This window comes from Pinus tabuliformis, chromosome 2_1 (assembly GCF_031772625.1).
Source record: "Pinus tabuliformis cultivar Carrire ecotype Pingquan chromosome 2_1, CPIR1, whole genome shotgun sequence".
Lineage (NCBI taxonomy): Eukaryota > Viridiplantae > Streptophyta > Pinopsida > Pinales > Pinaceae > Pinus > Pinus tabuliformis.
The window spans coordinates 337,661,869-337,675,927 of NC_142299.1; the positions used below are offsets into that span (position 1 = coordinate 337,661,869).

The 14,059-nt window shown below is 39.5% G+C and overlaps 1 pseudogene; it reads left to right on the forward strand.

Annotated features, from left to right (window-relative positions):
* The first annotated feature begins 12,596 nt into the window (after nucleotides 1-12,596).
* On the forward strand, nucleotides 12,597-13,830 carry LOC149200216 (uncharacterized; annotated as a pseudogene).
* The last annotated feature ends 229 nt before the right edge of the window (nucleotides 13,831-14,059 follow it).

Consider the following 14,059-nt stretch of genomic DNA (forward strand, 5'->3'; position numbering starts at 1 on the left):
CGTGCTCTGTTGCATATGTTTTCAGAATGAACAAAAAACATTACATTACATATTCACTTGGCCATACTCCCGTGAATAATAAAAAAAACAATAAAATTAAACTATTGCCTACGTTCTACCAACCATCGTAAATTTCATTCATTACATTACTGCCGCTCCAAAAATGAAACTTTTACATCAAGTCATGTTGCAGGCATGTACATTCAATCGTTGACCTCCATCGAACGGCTTCAAACCAAGATTTCAATCGAACGGTTACAATCAATATCGGGAGGCCCTTCCTTGCTGAACTTTACCTGCCGGGAAATGAGTGGTTTTGGAACAGTGTTGTGGCCACGTGTCAGCAGATCACACTGATTGGATCCCCCTCGGAAAATACCACTCCGTGTGAAAAGGCGGTGCGATAAAAACAAGCGGTTTTCTGTAGAGTAAATACGGTCGCTGTTTTAATGCTGCTGCACGACAGTTGAAATTATAATTTCAACAAATTTAAGGGTTTTGAAAGTGAAGGGCATTGTATTGAAAACATTATGGAAAGGCATATCGCAGGTAAATCTAAACTTTTTGTCTATCGATATTGGATAAAAGGGTCTTCAATTATTTCTCATGATTTTCCCATCTTTCTTACACTTGAAATGCTTGATCTTGCAGGCACCTTTAAATATGTTTTTTAATTTTAAATATTAAGATTATAACATTAACAATATTTTTTCTAATTAAAATATTTTTTAATAAAATTAATTAAAATAATACATTTTAAATTAAATTTATTTCTTTAGAGTTAAAAAAAAAAACTTTTTTTCTCATATTTAAAACTTTAAAAATAAATATGAAATTCGTGTAATTTAAATAATAATAATAATAATAATAATAATTATGTATAATTATAAATATAAATACTTATTTAGTTTATTGGTATTTTTTTAAAATTTAAAATTAAACATTTTTTATATTATATTCCATAAAAAAAGAAACAAATATTAATATTAATAAAAATATTTATTAGAGAAAAAAAGTTAACAAATATAAATAAAAATTACACATATTCATAAATATTTTTTAATAAATAAATATAATTATACATTAATTTTTTTTAATTTAAAAGTTTTACATTATATTCCCCAAAAAAATTAGAAATATTTATGAAAAAGGCCTAAAATTACAAATATTTATGAAAAAGGCTTATGAAAAACTAAACATATATTTTAATTAGTGATGATGATGATGGTGGTTAACGTCCACTAAGACCAAACTTTGGTCTATCGGACCTAAAGAAACAAATTATTTAGTTTGATTTAAGATTTTATTTCTATGCTCAAAAAGCTTGGAGAGAAGCCTCCCAAGCTCACTACAATTTGACATCGTAAAGGGCTAGGAAGGTCAGTATTGCGACAAAGATTATGAAACTGAGATCTAATGTGGTTGTACGCGGGCACTCTAAGAGGAAGTGGTTTTCATCCTCAATGTTCCTATTATCACAGAGATGATAGATTCTTTCCGTCCATGGTGTTCTCGGAACTGTCCAATGACCTGTTTCACTATGGAGCTTATGAGAGTTCGTTCTAAACTTTTCTAAATTAATTTTCTTCTTTGAGCTAGCTAAAATAGAGAGATACTTTTGATCTTCTAGGGTGGGGTTGATGACCTTCTTATAATAACTCAATTTTCTTTTAGCCACTAAATCTTTCTCACACCACATTTTTTCTTTGAACTTAGAAGTAACAATATTTTTAATGTTATTAATGTTTTGCAGTGCATCGTTCTTGTTGATCTCCCAATGGTTTATCCAGGCCCTCATGTCTTTATACCACCCTCGTTTCAGCCTTAGATGGTTTTGGCTAGAATTTAAAGCTAGCTTGGGAAGTCTATGATCTCCTATGTTATTGAGCTTGTGCTTGTACAACAAAAGCCTAGTCATAGCTAGGCTTTCGATAGGGGAAAGACATACTTCTATAAGGAGAATAGGGTAGGGTGTATTGATTTCAATTTTCGGGTTATACGTTATAAAGCGCTTTTGGATTTGCTCAATCTTTCTCCAGGATTCTCTAGAGATGCTGCAACCCCAAACCTCACATCCATATAAGATAACAAGAGTAACTAAAGCTTCAAAGAGGAACTTCTTCCAAGTGCAGAGATGTGTTAGCATTGTGTTCGAGTATCATGGCAACTCCATCCATCTCACCTGCGGTGATCTTCCAACCGCTTGTAGCGAGGTGCGACACCACCGAGCGCTTTTTTCTAACAATACTAACACCCGTGGACTACGCCTACTTCAACATGAACATACTTAGTTTATGTTTTTACGACCGAATAAAGCATTATCCTTTATACTTTAGTGAAGACCATTCTCAATTATTAACCATGAACAATAAACCGAGAACATCAACAATAAGCAAGTACAAAGGGAGGGGAAACTCCCAGAAAGTCTGCCCAACAATATATTATAACAGCTTCATCAATATTACAACACAAGTAATGCTTGGCAAACTCCAAGCCAATACTTAGAATAATTTTACAACATCTTGTGCACCCTTGCACGAAGGGAGGTGCTCACCCGAGCCACCCAAGATCCCTTAGCCAAGTCCAGCACAAAACCGTACACGAAAATCCACTCAACACATGGCACACTTGCCAACCATCAACTAAGACAAACCTGCACAATCTTCTAGGGCTAATGCACATGAGATATGCACATTCCTTTACTAAAACTGCGCACTTCCTTGTCCCCTTATGCGGAGGTCTTATGTGAGCGAAGTCTTCGTTGGTTGAAATGTACCGCAGGCCTCACCAATATATACGCACCAATGGACGTGCGTTCCATCTTGGCCGACCTCATAAATTATAACATATGCCCACAGACCATCATCCATAAGTCGGCTTTCGTACTTGGTTTAATATTGCATATAAGTATACGCTCACACTTAGTCGTATTAAGTGTCCTTCGTTTTAACGTTGCATAATTGTCGCGTTCCCGTCGCACATTCCTCCGCGCGCCCGTGCGTGCACGCCGACTCGCCCGCGTTCATGCCCGGAGACCTTACATTCTCCTCCACCTGAAATCATTGTCGTCCTCGACAACATATCATCCCGGTAGCTCTCCACCAAGATCATCATCATTCAGGATGTCGACCTTTCTACACAAGGAAAACGTCTTTGCAACATATGTAGAGACACTTTCTCCACTATGTCCCGGCCTAGTGACCGCTGCCACCAAGCTCACCGTACCAAAGTATGTATCTCCATAATCCATGCTCAGGTCCATGGAAACTCCATCCATCTCATCTGCAACATGATGTCCATGTGTGTGTCTCCTCCATATGAAGAGATCCTCAAACCGAATCTCGATGTGCCCCATTCAGGTCCATGAAGCCCTCTTCATCATCTGCAATGTGCCATCCTCAAGTCTGCCATAGAAATAAGTATGCACTTGTCTCACCTATCCATGTGCTGCCCATGATCCTTGATCAAATCAGCCCCCATGTATAGAAAGTCGTTGAGTCTCGGCTCAACCCATGCTCAAGTGTATCACCAAAGCATCATCATCATCATTGTAACTTCATCACCAAGTTGAGTGATGCCTTCTAAAACCCTCTTGGCCTTTAGCCCACTTATCTTCACTTTCAAGCCATATGCTCAACTTCTTTTCCAAAATACTACCATATAACTTAGCTAAGAGAGGGCTGATCATAATTGTCCGATAATTAGAGGGGTTATTTGTATCCCCATTTTTAAAAATAGGGATAATGAGGCTCTCAGTCCATAACTTAGGGAACCCTTGCTTGACTGCTTGATTGAAAAGCTTGTGGATGTGGGGGATGAGGACAAGGCCTCCAATTTTTAAGATTTCTGCCTGGTAACCTTCAATGTCCTTAGCTTTCCCATTAGCCAAGCATTTAACCCCAAAATCAATGTCTTCTAGAGAGAAGACTTCTTTCGTTGTGGCAAGGTTTCAAAGTTATTCATGATATTTGGAGATTCATAGAGCTTTTTAAGATAGGAATTCCAATCGTGTAAAGCAATTTTATTATTATCTTTAGATTTCCTAGTTAGGATCTGCCTCCAAAATTTCTTAGGAGCTACCTTAGAGAGGTGTAAGAGATTCTCTTGTCTTTTACGAATGTAATGCCTCTTTTTTCTTTTAGTTAGGGCTTTGCATATTTTTATCTGGTCCATTTTAAGTGATTCATCAACAACTTCCTTAATAGCTCTCCTCGCATTTTTACAGTCTTTGTCATACCATGGGTTGGTTTTTCTATTTCTTTTATTATTTGAAACTTCAATTGAGAACTTATTAATATAATATGAGAGGGTTGTAGTACAATTATGGTAGAGGTCTTCTATGTTGCCTATGCTAGATAAAGGAAGCAAATTAGTTTTTAATTCTTTTAGAAAGAGATCATTTTTATTTCTATCAAATATTAAATTATTTTGGCTATAAGTATTATTTTCTATGGGATCCCTATGCATGACAAAGTTGAGAGTTATAAGTAAAGGCCTATGATTAGAGTCAGGCTCGTGGTCATTTAAGATGTCAAGATTTATTATTTCGTTGTATAAAGGGAGATCAGAAATAACATAGTCTACCACGCTGCTACCAAGCCCATGGATGCAGGTCATCTAGCTAGAATTGGGCCACTTCTTTAGACCGTTGCAAATTATGAGATCCTGAGCACTACAAAGCTTGACTAGCTCCGACTAGTGTAAACATATGTTTTTCTTATTTGCAACAAAAATGTATTATAAATTTGGATAATTTATTAACTTAATTATATCAATTAATAAATATTTTTTAATAAATAAATATAAATATACATTATAGTATTGTTTTTTTTTTTTTTTTTACATTATATTCCCCAAAAAATTATAAATATTTATAAAAAAAACCTTTGAAAAAAATAAACATATATGTTGTTGTTTGCAACAAAAATGTATTATAAATTTCGATAATTTATTAATTTAATTATATTAATTAAAGAGTATATTAACAAAAGAAAGAAAGCCAATTTAGCTATCTCAAAGGTTTATATAGGCATTGAATTAATTTTATTATTAATATGTTTTTAAATGTTATATATCAATTCGATATTAAACATTAAGAAATTATTAATTCTTTAGAAATCAACTATTAATAAAATATGCTCTCTTTCTCCCTCTCAATATGCATAATGAAATATTTTATTTATAATCCACTTTAAATTTTTCTCCATATTAAGTAGTGAAGAAATTGCATATTCTTTTTTGTTATTACTATTATCTAATTTTTTAATGTAAATATTATTTTATTATTTTTAAATGTAACATTAAGAGACATCTCCCCTTTACTAGGATGTAGAGTGTCTCTCAACCCAATTAGAGATGAGAGAGAGGAAAGGTATCTTCTAGTGGTTGGTCTCTTGATTGGTTACTATATGTTTTTCATTTAGCATTGAGATATTATAAACAATTTTGTGTATGATGTCTTGTTGTAAAATATCGCGTTAGTTAGCATTTCTTTTACCATCTAGTAAACATAAGTAGTCTGGTATAGTTGTGTTTCTAAACTCTTCAAAAAGAATGGGCCTTGAAACCACACTTCTATTTCCTTTTAAATATATTTTCCAATCATCTAATGTTTTTTCTCAACTCTTTGATCCAATTATACCGATGGAGCTTTTGTAAACTCAAGGACCTTGGAATAGAATAACTCTTTTGTTGCTAAGATTTCCCTTCAACTTACGATGTATAATTTGAATGCCACTGAGCATAATTCTTCTCAAGGGAGATCATGAGCCTCTTGTAGACATTAGTGTCAAAGGAATTTGACTCGAAAGACCAAGATGGAGTAGGTTATCCCCTCTATAATTTGACTTAGAAGACTAAGTTGGAGTAGGATATCCATTAGTGTCAAAGGAATTTGACTCGAAAGACCAAGATGGAGTAGGTTATAACCTCTATAATTTGACTTAGAAGACTAAGTTGGAGTAAGATATCCCTTCTATTATCCAGAGTAGAAAAATGGTCGCTATCACCTCTCCATAAGAGCCTCAAATCCAACTCCTTACCCACACTCCCCAACCAAGAACCATTTGGTGCTTGATTTGGTCTGCTATGAATCACACCTCTCATGTTTAGTGGCTTGAGACCAACACCTAGAGAACCTAGATTAGGTTGAGAAATTTACCATGATTCAAAGTATGCTTAAAGAATATTGAATTTAAATTATCTTCTGGATTCATCTCACATTAGGTTTTTTTTATGATTGAAATTTCGAACCAGCAACGATGGTTCATCATCAGGATGATGAACCACCGTTGCTAGTTCGAAACATTGATCATAACAAAAACCTAATGTGAGAAGAATCTGGAAGATGATTTACACAAGTATGAAGATCACAGAAACCTGAAATATGGAATATCGAATGGTCAATATTAGTTTTGTACCCTGTAACCTTTATTGAATATCATTCATAGGAAATGATTAATTCTCTTGGTACCTCTCTATACCACCACCTTTGTTGTTTTTCTCCATTAGTGGAACCTAGGTTAGGGTCTTAGAATCACTAACACTACAAATCCAAATACAACAACAAACTACTTTTCACAACGGAATATAAACAAGAGTAAATCAACACGTGCACAACTATAAACAACCTTTTTACAATTTTCAACAACCCTACTTTGTTATATTAATAAACTGTAATATAACTATCTAGGGCCCCTGTACCAGGGATAATGACCCTCATACATCCTCTAGTACAAGAATACAAGAACAAGATACACTAATGGTCTAGATGATGTAATGCACAATCCGAGCTCCTCTTGTCTTATCCTAAACACAACTATGGGTCCTTTTGCTCCCAATTTGTAGCACTACCTCTATTAATGGTTGTTGGCTTGTTGGGTCCTCTCCCAGGTTCAGAGTTAATTTAGCCAAACAGATCCCATTACTACTGGCCCTTTCAGCAATAGTCTGCGAAGCGTGGACTGAGGTCTCACCCGAAGTAGTATGGGAGGGTGCTAGAACCAAGTTTCCGCACCCTAGAGATGTTTGATGAGTTTGACTGGTCCGCGGGTTTAACCCTGTGTGTAGGTTGCTTTGCACGCTTTCCCGTTCCTCGCAGCCTAATATCCTGCCTTCACGCAACCCTACTCAGGGGCTGAGCATTGCATTCTGCGTTATTACCCAAGACCTTACTTGTATTCCAATGTTAGTTAATTATCTTTGCCTGTACTTGAGGGCTTTAAATTTTACTTAACAACATAAACCATTCATACAGGTGCGCGCAGTAAATAAACAATATATTTGCAAATTATATCAATCATGCATTAACCGAAGAACAAATACACAGAATTATAACAAAATTTCTCTTTATTGATTCCTTCGACTCGCCCTACGCACTCAGCTGCATGAGTCCGCGCACTAAGTTGTGAACTACTAGGTCCCTGCGCACTCAGCCGCAAAGTGTTTTCCTACTCTATGAACCAAAGGCACACTTCAACCTGCGACCCAATCACTTAGACTTTCTCATGCTTCTCTTATATTCCCTATTCTTTATTTTTTCCTTCTTACACTTAGAGCCTTTCTCTATTTATACAATCCCATGGTCCGCGGACCATGGGTAGGTCTATCCAGTCGACAGTACATTACAAAAGTAGGGTGGACAACCCTGTGACTCTATCATACTTTCGTGGCCCGCGCCCGCAATTTACAGAGCTTTACAACAAGATTCGGTCAAAACTTGGGCTTTAAGCCCCAAAACATGCCTTGGGGGGATTCCATGCCCAATAGGCCCTCAACACAAACATCATGACTTGCCCTTGAGTCACTCTATCAGCGCAACAATCTTTGTGCGGAGTCCCTCCAACTGTTCTCGAACTGCATGGAGGTCAGTAGCGCACTGAGCTGCTACTTGCTAGATCTGCTACATACACTGTTCTGAGACCTCTGTATCAGAAGTGATTCTCTGCGTCTATGCTAGTATCCCCTGCATTTGTTTATAGTCCCGCACCTTTGTCCGGATCCTTGGAGCGAGAAGACTGTGTGCCTACTGGCTAGTCAGATAGTCAGACCACCCATGTAGGGCTTCAAGCGACTGCCATTCACTTTGCCTGGGAAAGGTTCTCTATTTAGTATGACTAGTTAGATCGCGCCTCCATCTGTGACCTCCTTAACAACATATGGTCCCGGCCAATGCATTCTGAACTTTCCCAGGAATTTATCAAACTTACTGTCATACAATAGTACTAAGTCATTTACCTTGAAGGAGCACAATTTAATATGGCTATCGTGTTAGGCCTTCTCATGCTGCTTTTGCACCTGTTGATGAAAGCCAGCCAGGAACTGTTCCTCCTCAAGTTCTTCCAACTGTGCAAGCCTCTCTTCCAGGGCTTCGGGGTGCATCATACCTGTGTGCACTGCTATGCATAGACTAAGTACAATATACTCCATTGGCATGACAGCTTCCACGCCATAAACTAACCGGAAAGGTGTTTGTCCCATCAGTTTCTTGCACGTTGTCCTATAAGCCCATAATACTACAGGTACACATAGTTCCCAATCGATTCACTGCACGTTGCAAACATTGGTTAGCTCAGTCTCCAATATTTTATTGAATGATTCTACTGTCCCATTTTCTTGTGGGTGATACGGTGTGCTTTTCTGATGATACACCTGGAACTGTTTCGTGAGCGTGTTGATAGTTTCATTCAGGAAATGTGTACCACGATCACTCAATAATATTTTCGGACAGCCAAATCGAGTCAACACATGTTCAACCAAAAACTTTGCAGCCGTAATGGTCATGCAATATTTGACTGGCTGCGCTTCCGCCAAACGAGTCAGGTATTCTATTGCGGTGATGATGTATCACGCGCCCGTTTTTCCCTGAGGTTTGATAGGTCCTACAAAGTTGATTGCCTACTTTTCGAAGGGCTGCAACGTCATTTGTGGATTCAAAGGCATATCTTCCCTCTGCAATGGTTTACCGGTCCTTTGACATATGTCGTAGGCCTTACAATGTGCTTTTGAATCCTGATGAAGGGTTGGCCACCACAACCCTACAAAGAGAATCTTTTGTGTGGTCGCTCATCCTGCATAGTGTCCTCCTGCAGCGCCCCCATGTGCTTCCGTGAGGATTTGAATTCCTTCAAATTCAGGTATGTACCTTCGCAGTATCTCCATTTCCCATTTTGTATAGGTGACCCGCAATGACAGAAAAATGCGGTACGCGCACCACCAATTCCTTCTTCTTTTGGACAGATTATTCCTTCGGCGCAATCCCTGTCATCAGAAAATGGATTATATCTTCAAAGTGTATGTCCGCGACGTGCACAACAAAGAGCTCTGTGTCAGGTAATCCTTCCTCCAACCTAGTAGGTTCCTCGCCCATCTCAATACGTGAAAAGTGATTCGGTCCTGCGTTCAGGCGTCCAGGTTTTACCACAACCTCAAAGTCATATTCTTGGAACAATAAGAGCCACCTACATATGTGCCCCCCAACACAGGCTTATTGACCAAGTATTTTAGCGCGGAATGGTTTGTATACATCTTGAAATGTCCTCCTAGGAAATAGTGCCAGTATTTTTGGAGCACGTACACCATAGCCAATCCCTCGCGCTCAGTTGTGGAATAGTTGTTTTCTGCTTTGGACAACCTGTGACTTGCAAATGTGATAGGGTGATCCAAGCCCTCTCTACCCTCTTGTGTGAGCACTGCTCCCAGCGCTATACATGATGCATCAACATGGACATGAAACTCCACATCCCATTTTGGGAAGACCAGGATTGGAGCGGAGGCCAATTTCTATTTTAGGACATCCAGGCTCTTCATGCAATCATCATTCCAGTAGAACGTGACATCTTTTTTCAATAGTTTATCCATTGGCGCAGTGATATGGGCATATCTTTTGATGAACTTCCTATAGTACCCTGTATGTCCCAAGGTAGCGCGCAACTGTTTAACGCTTCGTGGTCTTCCAAATTTAGAATTACTACAATATTCATGGGATCTACCATTAGTCCCTGTTTGCAGACCACATGTCCCAGTAAGTTCCCAAAGGGAACGAGGAACGTACAGTTCTTAAGGTTCAGTGCAATTTGGTGTCATCGGCAAGTATCCAACATCAAGTGTAAGCTCACTATGTGGTGCTTAACCAATCCAAATACAATCCAAGCATCTAGATAGACCTCCACGAATTTGTGGATATATTCTTTGAAGGCGGCTACAATTATGTGCGAAAAGATGGCTGGTGCATTCTTTAACCCAAATGGCATGACGGTGTATTGAAAGCAGCCCCACTCTGTCGTGAAGGTGGTCTTGCTCCTGTCTTCTGGCACAATTTTGATCTTGTGGTACCCTGAGAACCCATCGGTGAAGGAATATGCTTCTTGTCCATCAAAATTTTCCAATACTTCATCTGTGAATGGGACTGGGAATGGGTCATGTACACAGGCGTCATTCAACTTCCTGAGGTCCACACAAATTCTTATCTTGCTCTTCTATTTTTTCTCCTATACTACCATAGGGCTTACCCAGTCGAATTCTTCCACCGACTCAATAATTCTAGCTGTGAGCATTTTGTCTAGTTCTACACGAACCTTTTCCTTGTACTTCAGATTCAAGCAGTAAGGCCTCTACTTAACCAGCTTTGTTTTGGGTTTGAGGGTGATCTTCATCATCCATAAATCACCAAAAATACCCTTTAAGTCCGTAATCTTGGTCAAGAATAAGTCTTGGTACTCACGGAGTAACTCAGCGACCTTATCCACCGTGGCATCATCCCAATAGTCGTCGAGCGTTGCATACTTCGGTTCGGCCTCTGTCCCAATGTTTACCTGCATCGTTTTTACCAGCGCGGTGATGTCAAGATCTTCAATCAATTGTACTTGAATCTCACGATAGCCTTCAGTTTCTGGAATGTTAACTTTTCGTGGATCTTCATTGCATTCCTCGATGTTTAGGTTGTAACACTCCAGTGCACAGCTCAGCTAGGTCGCCCATTCTGGCTGAAGCACTTCCATTGGCTCCTGAGGTATTTTGAAGATAACTTCTTTTACTACTTGTAGTGCATCATTAACAAAATCTTGCTAGTGATCCTCAAACATGAAGGTTAACATGAATCCTTGGTGCACGATATTCCATTCGCTCGTGCCATGGCGGAGCTCCGTTTCTATATACCAATTCATGGGTATAATATCCAGGGTATGACAGAATAGGTGCACCCACTCAAGTTGTGGCTCTTCCCCGTAGACCTTGGTCCATTTTGTGAGGTGTGCATGTGGATCATCCCGTTCGTCATACTTGTCTGTTAACTGCATCTGAGGCTTCCCAAACCGCATGCGTATCATCCTTCTGCATTCGCGCCAGTCCTCAAAATTTCTTTTGTGTGTACCCCACCATCTTGTGAGCGTAGCACACAGTACCCATTTCAAAGCATCGAAACACTATTTTTTCTGGTACTTCTCTTTCAAATTTTTTTAGGAAACCATCCACCTCGGTCAACCTATCATACGTAGGCAGAGCTCTTACCTTTGTTGCCACGCAACGCAATGACCTTGTCATCATGTAATAGTTGAGCATGATTACCTCGTGTAACCGGTTTTGCCATCGTTCTATCTCTTCGTTAGAATCTGATGTGCAGGAGCTTTTAGGCTCCCATGATATTCGACCATCCGCGGTTGGATTTACCCAATCTTGCTCCCGCGCGGTTATCTTGTAGATGCAGTCTAGATTGTCGTCACTATAAATGCGAGCTGCCTCTCGAGCATTCCAAAGTCCATAGGGCAGCTGAAGCACCTGGAAAGGATCGTCATTCATTCTTCCTTCCTTGCTAAATTGTCAGAAGAATTTGGTCATCTGAACTCCTTGAGGGCCTTGGTGTTACGCACGCCTTCATTGAAATCATTACCAAACTCTTTTGGTAAATTGAGGAACCTCCATCACATGTATTTGTGCTTTCAATTGGAGAGGCTGCTAGATTCCTTAGGCAGCTTGACGAACCTCCACAACTTGGACCTGCAAGATTGCCATAAATTGGAGAGGCTGCCAGATTCCTTCTGTAGCTTGTCAAACCTCCATAGCTTGGACCTGAGTGGGTGCAGAAAATTGGAGACGCTGCCAGATTCCTGCGGCAGCTTGAGGAACCTCTACCACATAGACCTGCATGGACCTACATGGGTGTGAGCAATTGGACAGGCTGCCAGATTCCTTCAGCAGCTTAAGGAAGTTCTACCACATAGACCTACATGGGCGCGAGCAATTAGGGAGGTTGCCAGATTCCTTCGGCAACTTCAGGAACCTTTATCACATAGACCTATATGAGTGCTATCAATTGGAGACGCTGCCGGATTCCTGCGGTAGCTTGTCGAACCTCCACACCTTGGACCTCGGTTGGTGCAAGAAATTGGATAGGCTACCAGATTCTTTTGGCAGCTTGATGAACCTGCACAAATTGGACCTGAGTGGGTGCTATCAATTGGAGATGCTGCTAGATTCCTTCGGCACCTTGATGAACCTCCAGTATGAAGCTGTCAGTGTGCATGTAATTGGAGAAGCTATAAGTGTGCATGAAATTTGAGAGACTACCAGATTCCTTCGATAGCTTGACGAATGTTCACAATATGGACGTATCTAGATGCACCAAATTGGAGAGCCTACTAGATTCCTTCGGCAATTTGTCGAACCTCCACCAAGTGGACCTGCATGGGTGCAAGAAATTGGAAAGGTTGCCACATTCCTTTGGCAAATTGACGAACCTCCACAGCATAAAGCTGCATGCATGCTATCAATTGGAGAGGCTGCCATATTCCTTTGGTAGTTTGACGAACCTCCAGAGCATAGACCTGTCGGTATGTGAGAAATTGGAGAGGTTGCCAGATTCCTTCGGCAGGTTGACGAAACTCCACAGGTTGGACTTGAGGTGGTGTGAGAAATTGGAGAGGCTACCAAATTCCTTCGGCAGCTTGACAAACCTCCATAGCTTGGACCTGAACTCGTGCGAGAAAATGGGGAGGCTGCTAGATTCCTTCGACAGCTTGAGGAACCTCCACGTCTTGAACCTACTTGGCTGCAAAGAATTGGAGATGCTACCAGATTCCTTAGGTAGCTTGACGAACCTCCACCACATCAATCTGTGTGACTGCGAGAAATTTGAGAAGTTGCCAGATTCTTTTGGGAGTTTAAGTAGCCTTAAATATTTTGATGCTTCCTCTTGTTCTAATTTAAGAATCTCAAGCAAAACATTTGGAAATATAATAACACATCGAGCATATGGATCTTTCCGGCTGTAAAACAGTTGAAGTATGGCCCTCGCAATTGGGGCACCAAAGGTCCCTAAAAGTACTGAAGTTGAGGGGCACAAACTTGAAGAAAGAACTACCAAGTGTGATTTAACTCCCCAGTGATTTAGAAGTGTTGTGGATAGGAAACCCTTTGCTGGACACGACGATGCCTTCGCTAGGTGACTTAAGGAAGTTGAAGGAATTGCGTGTCGAGTATGGCAGGGAGTTGAAGTGTTTGCCGGCTTCGCTTGAACTGTCAAGTCAGTTGAGTTGGTTGAAAGTGGTTGGTTGCCCCATAATCGACACATCAGAGCTATTCCATGATAACGTTTTATACCCCAACCTTGAGAAATTGATCTTAGAGGAGTGTATTCATCTTGTGGAGATTGGAACATTACCCAAGACACTCACAGAGGTGTACTTGTTCAGGTGTGATAATTTGAGAAGTATAGAAGGCCTTTGTGGTCTTCCAAGGCTTCGTGAGGTATCCATAAAATCTAGTTACAAACTTCAGGTGCCGCCGAGTGTAGCAAAGATGCTGAAGCAAAACCGTGTGACACTAACAGTGTGGTAGTAAGAGAAATTAAAATTTTCAATTTGCAATTTAAGTAAAATGGAGTAAAATACTATAGAGTGAATATGCTTTTCCTATATTTTTTAAATTTATATTTAAAAGATATTTTCATTTAAAAAACTTACGATTATATTTTCATTAAATATGAAAATTAGTTATATATCTTTTTATTTTAGATATTAAGATTATAACATCAACAGATTCCAAATGAGATAATTATTTTTTCCCA